This window comes from Rhododendron vialii, chromosome 12a (genome assembly GCF_030253575.1).
Source record: "Rhododendron vialii isolate Sample 1 chromosome 12a, ASM3025357v1".
Taxonomy (NCBI): domain Eukaryota; kingdom Viridiplantae; phylum Streptophyta; class Magnoliopsida; order Ericales; family Ericaceae; genus Rhododendron; species Rhododendron vialii.
Window position 1 is genome coordinate 33,127,127 of NC_080568.1, and position 15,020 is coordinate 33,142,146.

The 15,020-nt window shown below is 36.5% G+C and overlaps 1 pseudogene; it reads right to left on the reverse strand.

Moving 5' to 3' along the window:
• Positions 1-1,772: 1,772 nt before the first annotated feature.
• Positions 1,773-11,276, reverse strand: LOC131309853 (protein NRT1/ PTR FAMILY 1.2-like; annotated as a pseudogene).
• Positions 11,277-15,020: the final 3,744 nt, after the last annotated feature.

Genomic DNA, 15,020 nt, shown 5'->3' on the forward strand with positions numbered 1-15,020 from the left:
TCTCTAGAGTTGTGTTAGTAACATTGCTCAAATCCAAAAGCTCAAAACCTTTTCTCGATCACAACACAAGCGTCGAGTATTTTTTATAATTTTCAAGATGATTCACTTATTTATTCAAACTGGGGAGGGAGATTTGGGTTTCATTCAATGTGGGTATGCTCATTAATATGAGCCAATGAGCAGAAATTCTTAATTCTTTCCGATGAGATACTGATTGCTATTCTATTAGCATGAATTCTTCCTAAAATATTGATTTCAACGAGGTCCATAGTGTGAACAATTCAGATCATTGAAAGGTTAAACGCGATTCCAAAAATCTTCAATTTCTTGGTGAGAAGCCATGTCAAAAAACTTCACATCTTGAAAGCACGTCAAGGAATTATGTTTGATCAAAGTGAACTCTCGTGTTTCTGCCAGTTAGAGAAGCAAGAATGTGTATGTTCATTTATGCTTTCACTAATTAACTGTAAAGAACCAGAAGAAATAGGTTTCCAATTGCTGCAATAGCTTTCAGCAATTACTCTTAAAACAAGAAGATTAGAACGAATTCAAAAGAATGGGAATGTGGCAAGACAATGACGAAGACGGTTCGAACAAATTCAACAGTCCGAACCCTAGATATGCCAGTTTTACGAGAGAAGCAAGAATGTGTGTGTTTGTGTGTGAGAGAGAGAGGAACCTGGCGCTGCTGCGAAGTCGATGGAGGAGATTGGCGCAAAACCAGTAAATATAAATAGGCGTGGTTACCAAATGCGTTTTCTTCTTATTATTACTTACTAGGCGTGGTTAGCGTTCACGAAATCGTGGTTTTACCTACCTTCTAGCCGCGTTAAATTACACTTGGCCGCGACAAACTGCTTCTGGCCGCTTTTAATTACACTTGGCCGCGGATTTTTGAAATCGTGATTACTATACACGTTTTTCTCCTTGGCAAGATACCTCGCATGTTGAGCATCCAAACATAACTGTGTGTCTCCAAAACGACTGCGTATACAACGACGGCAAGACCACGACGCCGTCTCTCGTCGTCATTCCATCGCCGTACATTTTGGTCGCCGGCCACCGTCCCTCAACGCCCACCTCTCTCCCTCTCTCTCTCTCTCTCTCTCTCTCAACTTCTGTGCTATCTCTCTTCTCCCTCCCATAGCAGGTGCATCTCTCTCCTTTCCAAGTAATAATTACTATATTAGTTTCCATTTTGGATCGATAATACTATTCATATTTAGGGATTTCAGCATAAAGTGATGCTTAATAGGTATCAAAAAAAGGACGCATAGTTAGACACGAATTGAAACGATCTTGAAAGGAACATTGCTGGTGAACCAGACAAAAACTGGTCATTAATCATTTTGGCATGTTCTACGGAATGCATATGATATGTTGGAGTAAGAAAATCTGAATTCTATTCTACTTGTAATAGGTTTTCCTGCACCAATTTTACCATAGCTTTAAACTTAACGTCTTCGTTTTTTGTGAAATGGTGTGCAAATTGTCGTTGGCGATGTTGATGCAGCCGAAGTTATTCGAGATTCCGCAATTTTCTCAGGAATGCATGAACTGCATCGTCATTTGGTACCTGAATATTCTGTTCAATACTTGCTTATTCTTCTTGCTATTTCCGGTATTAGATCAATCCGCTTTCTTTTTCACTCAATCCGTTTTCTTTTTTTCACTCTGCTAACCCTTTTGATTCTTCTTGTTATTTCTGGTATTAGATCAATCCACATTCATTTCACTCTGCTAGCCCTTTTGATTCTTCTTTCTATTTCTGGTATTAGATCAATCCACATTCATTTCACTCTGCTAGCCCTTTTGATTCCGTAATGTTCGTAGATAAGGACTGTAAGGATTATAGTTTCTTTTGCTATCGAAACTTTTAAAGAAGGAAAAGAAAAATTCTATGGCATGTTTCTGTAACTATACTTGAAGTGGTGAATTTCTGATCTCTATACCCCATCTTCCTTGGACTTTTCTTCTCCATTCTTGCCTACATTTCCTACTGTAGGCAACTCTTCTTCCTTCAAATCTTTACCCTCATCTTTAAGCATGGAAAAACCTTGATCTGCACAAGGCCCATATGCCCAACTACATAGAAGAAAGTAGAGCAGATTAACTGAACTCATAACCGCGAGAAGCCAATAGTAGCTCTCATAATGACTTCTATTGATATTATTAGAAATCCAACTCCCTTTTCCCCCTCTTTTAGTAATATCAGCTACAGTACTCAATATCAAACTGGCCAACAAACTCCCCACAGCCAGCCCTAATCCGGATAGAGACACTGCTATGCTCGACATGCTCTTTGGCAACTCCGAGTAGAAAAACTCATTCGACGCAATCACGTTCAAGGCTTCCGCGACGCCACTCAGTAGATGTTGTGGTACGAGCGACATAGCCGACATATGAACAACTCCGCTAGGGTTATCGTGATAGCCACTTTCTATGGCTTTTCTCTTTCTATAATGCTCCACAATTGCTGCAACTAGCATGGCCAGGAAAGAGCAAAATAACCAAAGACCCATTCTTATTTTTGCACCAACCGAAAAGGGTTTTCCTCTAATTTTTGAAGCAGAGGGAATGATAATGCGATCATAAAGAAAGATCCAAATTACTGTACCGATTATTATGAACATAGGGAAGGAGCCTGCGGGTATTTGGAACCCTGGAGTGATGTGCCTGTTCATGGATCGAGCTTGGAGTAATTGGAAGGTGCCCTGACTTACGTTTACCGACATCATGATTGATGAAGACCATAACGGGATGACTCTGATGAGGGATTTTAGCTCTTCAACTTGGTCTACTGTGCAGAGGCTCCATGCATTTGAAGCTTCTCCTTCTGGAGTAATGTCCTCAGGATTCCTAATGATGCAAGCTTTGTTTAAGAACCTGGAAAGGGTTGAAACATCCACATTCATTAATCCAGTCGTGGAGAAGCTGTAAAACGTTTCCACTAAAGAAAATTTTGGTTTCAGCTTGGGAAAAGCCAGCTTTACAACAATCTAAAACTCCTCTTCCAAAGGTCCTGTTTGGTTGCAGATTTGGTAATCTATTTAGTTCTGTCTTTAGGAGGAATCTATGGTACACAGGGTATACCGTATGCCTAAATTATGACAATTTGTGATTTTCATTATGCCAATTTTTGATTTTCTAATGCATATTTATGATTCTAGTTACGACTTGTATATTAAAATTTACCTGTTGAACAGGTCATTAGCAGGTTATCCATAATTAAAAAATATTGTTATTATGTAATCATAATTATTCGTACTGAAATCCATAATACTTGTACCCTAACCAAATATATGCGTACAATATCAAAAATTAAATAATGTTACCACAAATGTTATAATAACACCATAAATTGGCATTATCTTACCACAATAAATCGTACCAAATTTTTTTGACTCGTATGATATTCCGTAACAAAATCAAAATATGTCGTACCAGAATCAACAATTGTTATACCCAAGCCAAAAATATTTGTAAAATGCCACAAATTTTAGAAAATAACCACAATTATTATGACAACACCTAAAATTGTCATTTTCTTAACACAACGTGTCATATCAAAAGAAAACATATTTAAATACCACAAATTTTATAACAAACCATAATTGTTATGACAATACTATAAATTGACGTTTTCTTACCATAATGTGTCGTACCAAAGGAAATTAATTAAAATATTCCGTAATAACACATGTCTAAAATACCACAAATTTAGTAATATAACCAAATTTGTTATGACAACACCATAAATTGACGTTTTCATATCCACAACGTGTCGTATAAAAAAATTCAATCAGAATGTTCAATTAACGATAGTTATAATCAACAAAATATCATAGCTCAAATTCAGTAATATAACCAAATTTTTTATAACAACACCATAAATTAACGTTTTCATACCCACAACATATAAAAAAATTCAATTGAAATGCTCAGTTAACGATAGTTATTATTAGCAAAATATCATACCGCAAATTCAGTAATATAACCAAATTTGTTATGACAACACCATAAATTGGCATTTTATACCCACAACGTGTCGTATAAAAAAAAATCAATCGGAATGTTCAGTAAACGATAGTTATAATTGACAAAATACAATACCATTAATTATTTTCAATTCCCGCCACATTATTTTTTCAAATTTTAAAATTTTCACCATATTGTCTTAATTTTCGATTCCCTCTACACTAATTTTTTAAATTCTTATTTGTCCCTACACAATACCTCAATAATTTAAACTAAAAATGAAGTTTTTGCACAAAATTTTCATCCAAGAAATTCACCAAAAAGTAAGTACTATACCCAAATTTTTGAATACAACTACAATTTCCTCTCAAAATATTAGTTTAAATCAAATTCTTTTTCTACAAAATTTAATTCAAAAAATCAAAATTCCTTTGTGGAAAAATGAGAGGTCACGAAAAAAATAATTATCCAACTGTCTCAAATGCATACACTTTCAACACTAAAATGGAGTACAAAAAAATAAGTGTGAATATCAAAAAATAGAGTGTGAAAATTACTCTCCTTTTTGTAATTGGTGAAATTAATTATATTAATACCCAATCTTATCAATATTTAGGGCGGTGCACTTAACAATTGGCACTATATATTTTACACGTGGATCGGTGTCAAACCTTCACCCTATGCGTACCAATCCAAATTTAATGGTGGTCCTTAGAACTAGGCCGTGGAAGTAAAATCTAAATAATTTTGTAAATTTATTGTCATTGTATTTTCTTTCAAAAAAAATTATTATAATCGACATTTTGATTTACACCAATGATATAGCTATAATATGATCTACAAGTGCAGGCCCATCACGAGGACGGAGGCATTTGAGGCCTCTGTCTTCTCAAATTTTTAGCATGAAAATAACGCCTTTACATACAAGAAAATATTATATAATCAATAGCCTTTAGAATTACAAATTCTCAATTGTGTACCATAGTGATAAGGTGTTGGAGTTTGACATTTATCTAAAAGATCTGGGGTTCAAGTCTTAAACCCTTCGTTCCTATTTTTTTTTAAAAGAATGTTATTATTTTTTAGAATAAATCACATAGTTAGTTCTTGAAGTTTCATACTTCAACAAATTTCATCGTTCAATTTCAATACAACATTAAAATATAATAATGCACCATCTGAGCCCCACGTTAGGTGTTTATTTTATTTTATCAAAATCGTCTATCTTTTACATAATATTAATTAGGTCATTCGTATCAAGAATGAAGTTGATGGCTTATAGCTAGACACTTAATTGGATGGAAAATATCATTCTATTATTCAATTTGCGTGCCGATGATGGAGTTTCCTAAACTTGATTGAGACAAAAAATTACGTAGGTGACTTAATCAACAAACATAAAAAATTCAACGGATTTGATCGTCATTATTGTATCACAGTCGCATGACTACATTACATTCAACTACAATAGAGGACTAGGTTTCATACCAAATATAAATTGACTGTACAATTTAAATGTCGTTAGTGAGTGTATTCTTAAAATGATCGATCAGGACTGTTAGGATGTTAAGTTATACAATATTTAATTTGTGATATTTTAGACATGTATTTTGTTTGGGTATAATAATTATTGATTGTGCAACGATATATTTTGGTCTTGTATCTAGTATTTTTTGATCGATTTCTTTTGGTACGACACATTGTGGTAAGAAAGTGTCAATTTTTTGTGTTGTCATAACAATTGTGGTTATGTTATATAATTTGTAGTATTTTACACATGAGGGAGAGGGATAGAAAGTCAATGAAGAGAGAACAACCTGTTACCTGCTAAGCCAATTTTTTATTTTATTAATAGGTTTAATAAATGGGTGGTCCGGATTATTTACTTTGAAATCCAAGGGTTTAAAATCATGATGCGTACGGTACACCCCTTAATAAGGGATGTGTACCATAGGACTACCCCTTTCTTTATGTATAGGAACATGACAATTCCTTCGGAAATTTGTTGTAAAGGAACCCATCTTTGGATAGCATCATAATCTCGACAACATTTCTTCTCGAAATTTAACGAGTGTCATTATTGTTGCGCCATTGAGTAGGTCACGGATTCGATTTTCAAAAACAATCTCTTTGCTTGCAGGGATAATACTGCATACGTCAACCCTTCCCCACCCTACATATGTGGTAACTTCGTGCATTGGGTTACTGGGTACGGCCTTTTATGTCACCAATGAGTGTCTTGGATAAACCAAACCAAACAGAGCCTTAAGTCACATTAATTGGGATCGATCACTTGAATCCCTTTCTCCACTGAGCTCTGTCTAGGGCATCATGTTTTATAATATTGAAAGATCCTAGATCCTTTTGAACCACTGCTTCTATATTCTCTTTTGGTGCACCCCTCTCCTTAGCGTTAGCCTATACCATAATTGTATCACTTGTTAGCCTATACCATAATCGTATCACTTCTATCTATCACATTGGCTGATCAACAATAGACATGTCTAAACCACCGTAATCTATTTTTATCTCATCTTATTTTCTATCGGTGGTACCCTTACCATTCTGTGAAAGTCTTTGTTTCTAATTATATCTTGCAAATGTTACCACACATGACACATCTATCTATCTGAACATTCCCATATCAGTTACAAATATATTTCTGAAAAGTACGTATGTTGAAACTGACTTGAAAAGTACAACACACCGATAATTTGCTCTATAATTTAAGTTGAAAAACAAATAAGCAAAAAACCAAAAAAGAGGAACCAAACACTTTGAAGTTCAACTGCTTAATAAGCACGTGCATTCAACCTTTAAGCTAAACAAGCTGCGAATAAGTGTGACATTCAAAATTTAAGCTAAATAAGCTGCAAACTAGTGGGAAACAAACAGACAGTAGTACCTAAGTTTGTTGGTTGGCTCGGAGAGAGTTGAGCCACTCATGTGATGATACCTCAAATTCGATTCCCCGGATGGCAATGCTACTTTTCTATTCTTGATACAAACCACAATCACTTGTGCAAAGTTTGTAAACAAGCTCATAGTAGCTTTCTGCTTGATATAAAATGGAGAGGCGATGAAGAAGGAAAGAGCAGACAAGAACATGAGGATTGCGGGGACTCCAAACCCTACTTTCCATCCAGCATGATCTTGAAGTAAACGATAAACGTGAAAGCAGCCATGACTGAAATAGCAGTTGCAGCGCAGTACCAACTGAAGAATTTTTCTTGGACCCGTTCATTGTTTGGAGTGTTTCTTTGCTCCACTTGGTTTGCTCCAAAAGCTACAGAACACGGTCGAATCCCACCTGCTCCGATAGACACTAGGACAAAGGAGAAGAGGAGGGTTGCATATTGGGATCCTGTTGGGGATTTGCAGGTCTCCGCCTTTAGTTGGTTGCAGTAAGGCGGCCTTGCTCGGGGGATCATAGCCGTTATCTATATGAGGACCATACCCTATAGAAATTAACCATAGAAGTGCTTGAATCTACAATTATGATTCCAAATCATTTGGATTGAGGTTGTCAACCAAAATTCGTATGTGTTTAGTTTTCTTGTAGGAAATAAAGGTTCCAGTGAAACCAAGTAAACAAGAACAAACAAACTGGGGCATCCCAATAGAGTACTGAAGGAGATACAAACAAACAAGTATCTGAAGACAGAAACATACCCATCCCTATTTTATAGGTCTATTGGAGCTCAATGTTCATTATTCCTCACAGATTAATGAAGGAGATTGAGGGCTTGCTCAGGAGTCAGGACCTTTTAATGGTCAGGGGTTTAATCTAAAACAAACCGGGGAAAAAGTTAGTTGGTCTACCGTTTGTGTAATTGAGGAGGGTTGTTTAGGGTTCAGACCCTTTGACAGTATGCAACAAGGCTATCCTGCTTAGGCATCTTTGGGCTATTAGCAAAATGTTGGATTCTTGTAGTTTTAAGTGGGTCATTCATACATAATTCAAAGGCAAAGTTTATGGAATATTGAAATCCCTAATCATTGTTCATGGTCTATAAGGCAAGTATTTGAAGATTACACCTCTGGGACAGCCCTTGGTCAGAGATGTCATTCGTAAACGGGTGGATACCTTTATTTGGATTGATAACTGACATCCTTTAGGCCCCTTTCTTTTTTCTTCCCGAAATTTGGTGAGACTATAGTGTATAATCCGGGGAGGTCCTTAAACACTAGAGTGGCATCAATCTTTCAAAAGGGTACACGGCACTGAAATAGGCAATGGAGTAGGGTGGTGCAGCAAATCCTGATGCAGACCCCTGATTCTCTGCAACCCCAGGTTCATGCTTCTGAAATAGGCAATGGAACAGGGTGGCACGTGAGGGTTTGGATTTCCATCATCTAGTGGAATATATACTACAAAATCAACTTGGGATTCTATCCGACCTATTATGGGAAGTGTGCCTTGTCACAAGATTGTTTGGTTCAAAGGGAATGTACCTAAAAGGGCCTTAATTCTCTGGTTATATTGCCTGCAGAAGCTGGCTACTAGAGACAGCTGGTTGAAGACATGGGGTGGCAACTGAGGATTCCACTTGTGTTCTTTGTGATCAAGAGGAAGAAAGCCAAAATCATCTCTTTTTCTGCTGTGATTTCTCAAGCTATGTGTGGCCCTCTATACTGCAAAGAAATCAGGCCCGGAAACAATCCGCAGCTTGCGTCTAAGAGTTAAGTTGGATGGTTCAGAATGCAAGCTACTCCTCTTTTAGGAAATGATTGATTAAACTCTCATTGGCTGCTACCATATATCATTTGCAGAGGGAAAGGAATGCAAAAATCTTTGCCCAGAAAGCTAGACACATACTGGGTGAGTTTTAAAGCAGTTTTTGTTAGCACTGTCTTTCCATAAGCTACTTGAGGTGTTTCTTTTCTTTTCTTTTTCTTTTTTTATGTTTTTTCTTAGAAATGGGTAATTTTCTGACAAAAAAAAATCCCTTCAAATGAGTTTTGATATCGATCAATCTAGTGTTTCATACTGTAACAAACACCCCAGGGTTGGCTTAGTGGTCAAAGCTTGGCATTTAAGAGTTTGCTCCCTCCTAAGGTGGTTTCAGGTTCGAAACCTTTAGGGTCAGTCGAAGCATTTGCTCCGGCTTCAAGTGAGGCCCCTCTTGTGAATGGTGAATTTATGGTCTTCAGGATTAGTTGAGGTGCATTTAAGCTAATCCGTTCATCTAGTTATAAAAAACAAATAAACACCCCAAAAATTTGATCAAAAATAAAGAGAGAGAATTTACCAGGAAACTGAAGATGGAGCCAAGGCCAATGGTGAGGAATCGACCCAGATATGAATCAGAGATGAAAGCCCCAAATAATGGGAAGAAATTGGTAGCCGCAGACCAGAAAAAGAGTATGTTTGTCCCTTGGGTTATCCCTATATGGTAATCTCCCATCAGATACAGTATCATGTTTGGCAACAATCCATAGCTAGCCACCTTCTCCAATGCTTCATTTGCTGTTCATATTTTTACCCACAAACACACGCACGAGACCCATAAATATATGCAAACAAGTCTAGGAACACGTCTTCAAAATACAACTCCAGATACAAGTGTGTCTGAAATTGTTAGATGTATGTGAATTCATGTGCATCTACCGTTCTGGACACGGTTGTGTCGTGAGTTGTGTTTTAAGAGTGTATTTGTACTTTAATTGTAGCACTGCTCAAATATATGAGCTTAAATAGGAAAACCCATGCGAAACCATCTTATATAATACCTCATACTATTTGGAATTTAATTTTCAAATCCAAACACAAATTCAAGAAACACACAAGCAATGAACAGAGAAACCAAAAGCACACAATGACACATGAAACCAGATTTACATACTGTGTATCAGTAGAGAAAAAAAAAATACTACTAACAATTACCTTTGAGTAAATTTGGCTAAAAAAGCCAGGTGGCTTATTTTTTTTATTTTTATTCAAATTTTTTTTGCGTTTGTTAATTTTTCGTCAATTTTTTTGTGATTATTGTTTAGTTGTGATGAAAGTGATCTAAAAAGTAAAAAATTACGATCGAAACTTAATTTTTTTGAATAAAGACAAAAATAAGCCAATAAGTCAATTTTTTCGTCTTTATTAAAAAAAAATTGGATTTCGATTGTAATTTTTACTTTTTAGATTTCTTTCGTCATAATGAAACAATAATCCCCAAAAATTTGATGAAAACCTGACAAATGCGAATTTTTTTTGAATAAAGACAAAAAATAAGTCATTTGGATTATTTAACCGAACAGCTCCTAAAATCATATGACTGCAACAGAGAGTTAGAGTTACAAATAAGTCAAAAAAAATTTAAAAAAATCCCATTACTGTTGAATCTGCGAGAAATACGACTGTAAATTAGTAATGTCAAGTTTGTTTTTTGAAAGTCAAGTACACTTGAAAAAAAACCCATAGGGTTGGTCCGGTGGCTAAAGTTCTAGACTTAGTGGTCTGTTCCTCCTAGCTGGGAATCGTAATTTCTAGGTGCTATCGACTCTGCATAGTGATATATATCAAGTTTCACATAATATTGCAAAGATCCAAGGGTTTGCCTGGCGGCCAAAGGTCTTGGACTGTGGTCTGCTCTTCATCTCATAGGTTCGAAATCGTTTAGCTGCTATCAATTTTTGTGGATTTATACGCTTTATTTCAGATTTAATTGGCCCCAAATGGATGGTGGAATTGGTCAAGTGGTTAGTTGAGTGTAAGTAAAACTGGACCAGACACTGAGTTATGGTAACTCAAAAAAGTTCTACTCTGCATAAAAGTAAATGCGAGCATGCTGCATGCACAAATACATGCAAGTTACAGTAACTGTGTTGCATGGATACGTATACACAGTGATTCACAGTCCGAAGGGTTAATTCGGTTGGTTAGCATATTTGCTCCTTGACTAGGATTCGATTCTTGCGGGTCAAGTCGCAAGAAAATAATTTCTTTCAAAATTTCTCAGTCCCGTTGTGGATGGCCTGTTTCTGACCAGACCAGAGATGAAATAAGTCAAGATGTGCTTAAGCTGGCCTTGACACCCCTCAAACCATAATGGGAGAAGAAAATGTGTACCTATGATAAATGGCATGGTTATAAGGCCTCCCTTTCGTCTTCTCCGAGGAGGTTGCTGCTGTTCCATTTTTTAGATCTGCAGAGAGACCTCCGTTTCCCTTCTAAAAATGAGAATCCTTTACTTTTTTTTTCAATAAAAGAATGAGATTCTTTGATACTCACTCAGAGTCAGATAAGCTAGTGGAATTGTGGGTGATTTATAAACGTGAAGGAGAGTGGATACATAAGTTGATGATGGTCCCATTTTAACGAAACCACCCAAAGTGGAGGAACAACGCAAGAATATGTGGTGTTGGAGGAGTACCACGTGACAACGTCACAAGATCTTAGCCGAGCAATGGAGTATGGTTCAAATTTGTTTGCGCTCAAAATTCAATATGAGCCGTTTGTGCCGAAATGAACGGCCCGATTGGCTACTCTACATGGTGTAGAGCGGGGGTGCTCGGCAGCATCCCCATTCCCACGATAGTTTTTTTTTTTTTTTTTTGTCTCTAGATCATGCTTTTTCCTGTTGACTGGTGGTAATTGGATGCGTGGTTCTCTCTCCTCTTCAATACCTCTCACCCTAAGCCACCTTAATGGCTCCACTAGCAGCCTCATTCTCCATGGGCATGATCATCAGCACCATCAGTCACACCTCAATTAGTAGTTGAGGGAGTTATGGCCGGATTGTGAGGGAGAGAAAGAAACCACTGGGTATCTGCATGTATAGCCGTATAGGTTTCAGTTTGAGTAAAACCTTTATAATCTCCTCTCATATTGAAATTATCTGCCCGCGGACATACTTGTTTTGGGAGAACCAGGTGAAAATCTGAGTTATTTTTTATCAGACGAAATAGGATATTGTTAGAAATAATTGATTTTGATTATATTTTTGGCATAATTGATTTCTTAAAAAGCAATGTTAAAATTGCAGTTATTAAAATCTCACCAAATATACATGATCAATTTGTGTACAAATCTTTTCTAGGAAAGAAAAGTCCCCTGGCTCGTACTTGTCTTTAGCATGACAAATAAAGGAACCCTTTATTAAATCTTGGCCCACCTATTTTATGACTTTGGTCCTTACTGGTTTTGGCTATTTATAGGCATCCTATTTTGTCAAATAAAAGAAAAAGTTAGAAGACTTATAGAAACTCTCTTTTGCAAAGTAGAGACAAGTGGACAACCAGTAGTTTCGGCAGTTTTGGTTCAGTTCACCATTGTTGACTTTGGAGTTGTGCATTAGTTCACCATTGTTGACTTTGGAGTTGTGCATTTAAGCCTCAAGATCGTTGCAGATCAAAATTTTCAAAAGATCAGTTCACCATTGTTGACTTTGGAGTTGTGCATTAGTTCACCATTGTTGACTTTGGAGTTGTGCAAGATCGTTGCAGATCAAAATTTTCAAAAGATCAGTTCACCATTGTTGACTTTGGAGTTGTGCATTTAAGCCTCAAGATCGTTGCAGATCAAAATTTTCAAAAGATTTCGACTCAACGGAAAGAACACAACGTTCATATTTTCTTCCTTATAAAAGAAAGGCTTCTGCACCAGAAGAAAATAACAAAAAAAAAAAAAAAAGGCTTCATCAGAGAAAATATTTAGAGCAATCTTCTCATACACTTCATTTTTTTTTACAATCACTTTGAGAGATTTGTGAGCAAAATTGTTATATCTACTCTTTGAGGATTGTTGTAATTGTGAGCTACAAATTCTATTATCTTTTGAGCGATCAAGTGTTTGAGAAATCAAACACTGGTTCTGTAATTCCAAAAACAGGGGTTTTTGTTTTTGGAAGGGGTGGTTTTTTTTTTAAGGATTTTGTACTTTAAATCCTTGCGGTTGTCTAGCTTCTCCGGAAAGCTAGGAGCGTCAGTAATTGTAAGCACCCGCAAGGCTTACTGGTGTAATTCCATTTTTATTAGTGGAACCTTCAAGCGATTGTCTTGGAGAGAAGTGGAGTAGGCTGGACCGTGGACAAATTCAGACCGAACCACTATAAACTGGTTTTGCACTTCTTAACTCTCTCTATATATATTTGCTAATTAGTTATTTGCCTTGTAGATTTTAACTGGTAATTTTTAATTAGCAACCGTATTCACCCCCCCCCCCCCCCTCTAGGTTGCTGTCTGGGTAACAGATATTAATCATGTTCGGGGTTAGTGATTAGAATCATTAGATGTTACAACAGGAGCCGAGCATCCCTTTCATGAGGACTCGAACCCTGGATCTCTCTCTTAAAAAGAAGAGTAATCAACCAACCACAAGTTGGTTGTGTTTGTTGGGCGATGATATTACCACGCAGTTGCACTTCAGGCCTTTAAAAAGCCCTGTTACACACAGATAGAAATCCGTACACAGATTGTGCACAAATTTTGTCATGGATAGACTTTCTGTTAAAACTTACTATCAATCAGAGAAAGTAACTTTTGGTCTCTATTATTTTAATTGATTGCCTATTGATGTAGATTTTTTACTTTTTCTTGAATATTTTCAAAAAAGAGATTGGTAAATGTTTTAATTTTTTATTTTTCTGATTCCTATCGTCGAAGCCTACTAATAATCCATAAAAATTTGGTGCAAAACTAACAAACCCGATTTTTTTTTTGAATAAAGACAAAACAAAAGAGTTGTAGTTCACAACTTAATTTAAGTTTAGTGGAAACACTCATAAGGCTCCGTTCCGGAACGTAAAATAAGGATTTATTTTTTAATAACGCAATTTCAAGCTCAAAAAAAATATGTTTACGCAAATAATTTTCCTACCAATATGGATCTTGTTTAATAGATCTCATCAAGATCTTTAATACGGTACAAAAAAAATTAAAAAAATATTTTTCATTTACATTATTTTTGAGTTTGAAAATAGGAAATAAACTACTTATTTTTTAAGAAGATTTCTCCAACGAGCCCTAAGACTAGGAAGTGAAAATAGCAACAGGACTGTGTGATGTCCGATATAATTTTATAATTTTGTCATTTAAGAACTCATATTTTCGCACATTCCACGAATCATCATATGGAGTTTCAACGGGATAAATCTCTATTTCTTGAAGGGAATTTTGTTTTCCTATGTGAAAAAAGAAATTTTTATTATGATACCATAACATATAGAATTAGAAAAGTTTGTTTATAGTAGGGTGTCCAGCGAGTTAACCGAATCCCCCAAAACAAACTGTTGGCAAATTCACTCGAGGATTGGATAGTTTCTATCATATGAGCCATCCAAACCACCTAAACTCAACCAAACCGACTGAACCAAACAACATTTACAGACGGGTGCGGATGGAGAAAATGGCAAACCACGACAAGCGGTTCGGTTTTGAAACCGAACCGAACCGTCCAAAACCATCCGCTGGGCAGCCCTAGTCCGTAAACACTTACACATCGCTGTATCCCTATGGATTCATCATTGTGACACGTCACCATGTGTCATTTAAGACGTATACATTATGAGAGAGCCTTGGTGTGTACTGTATCCACATCGTAGATTTGCCAGTTGGAATCGCATTTTTAACTTTTGCATTGGTGTGTACTGTGTTCTCAATTATTAATGATTATGCTTTCTTCTTTACATATGTGGGGGGTTTTGAACCACTTACAAGCCCCATCAAAAAGTTTGCTATCTTTCTCAACTGGCAAGCCCCTTTTGACTTTTGAGAGACTACTGCGAGTATTATTTTTAGGCCCGTTTTGCTAAAATTTTTACTTTTAAAGAACTTGTGTTTCGCTTTGCAAGCCAGATCATTCTCTCAAAATAGCGGAACGGGGCCGTTCCAAATCCAAATCTAAGCATTATGTTCTCAAACACTTGGTTGATCTTCGACTAGATTTTTTGTGGAGAGGAGTCGTCTCTAGTGGAACCACCATACGCAATTTACCATCATACATTTGCCCAACACTTGGCATTGTACGCAATCATTGCATTTGCACGTGAGTTGTTCCGCCTGCCTTCACAAACACACACTCGGCATTGTTTGAATGCTTGTCGATG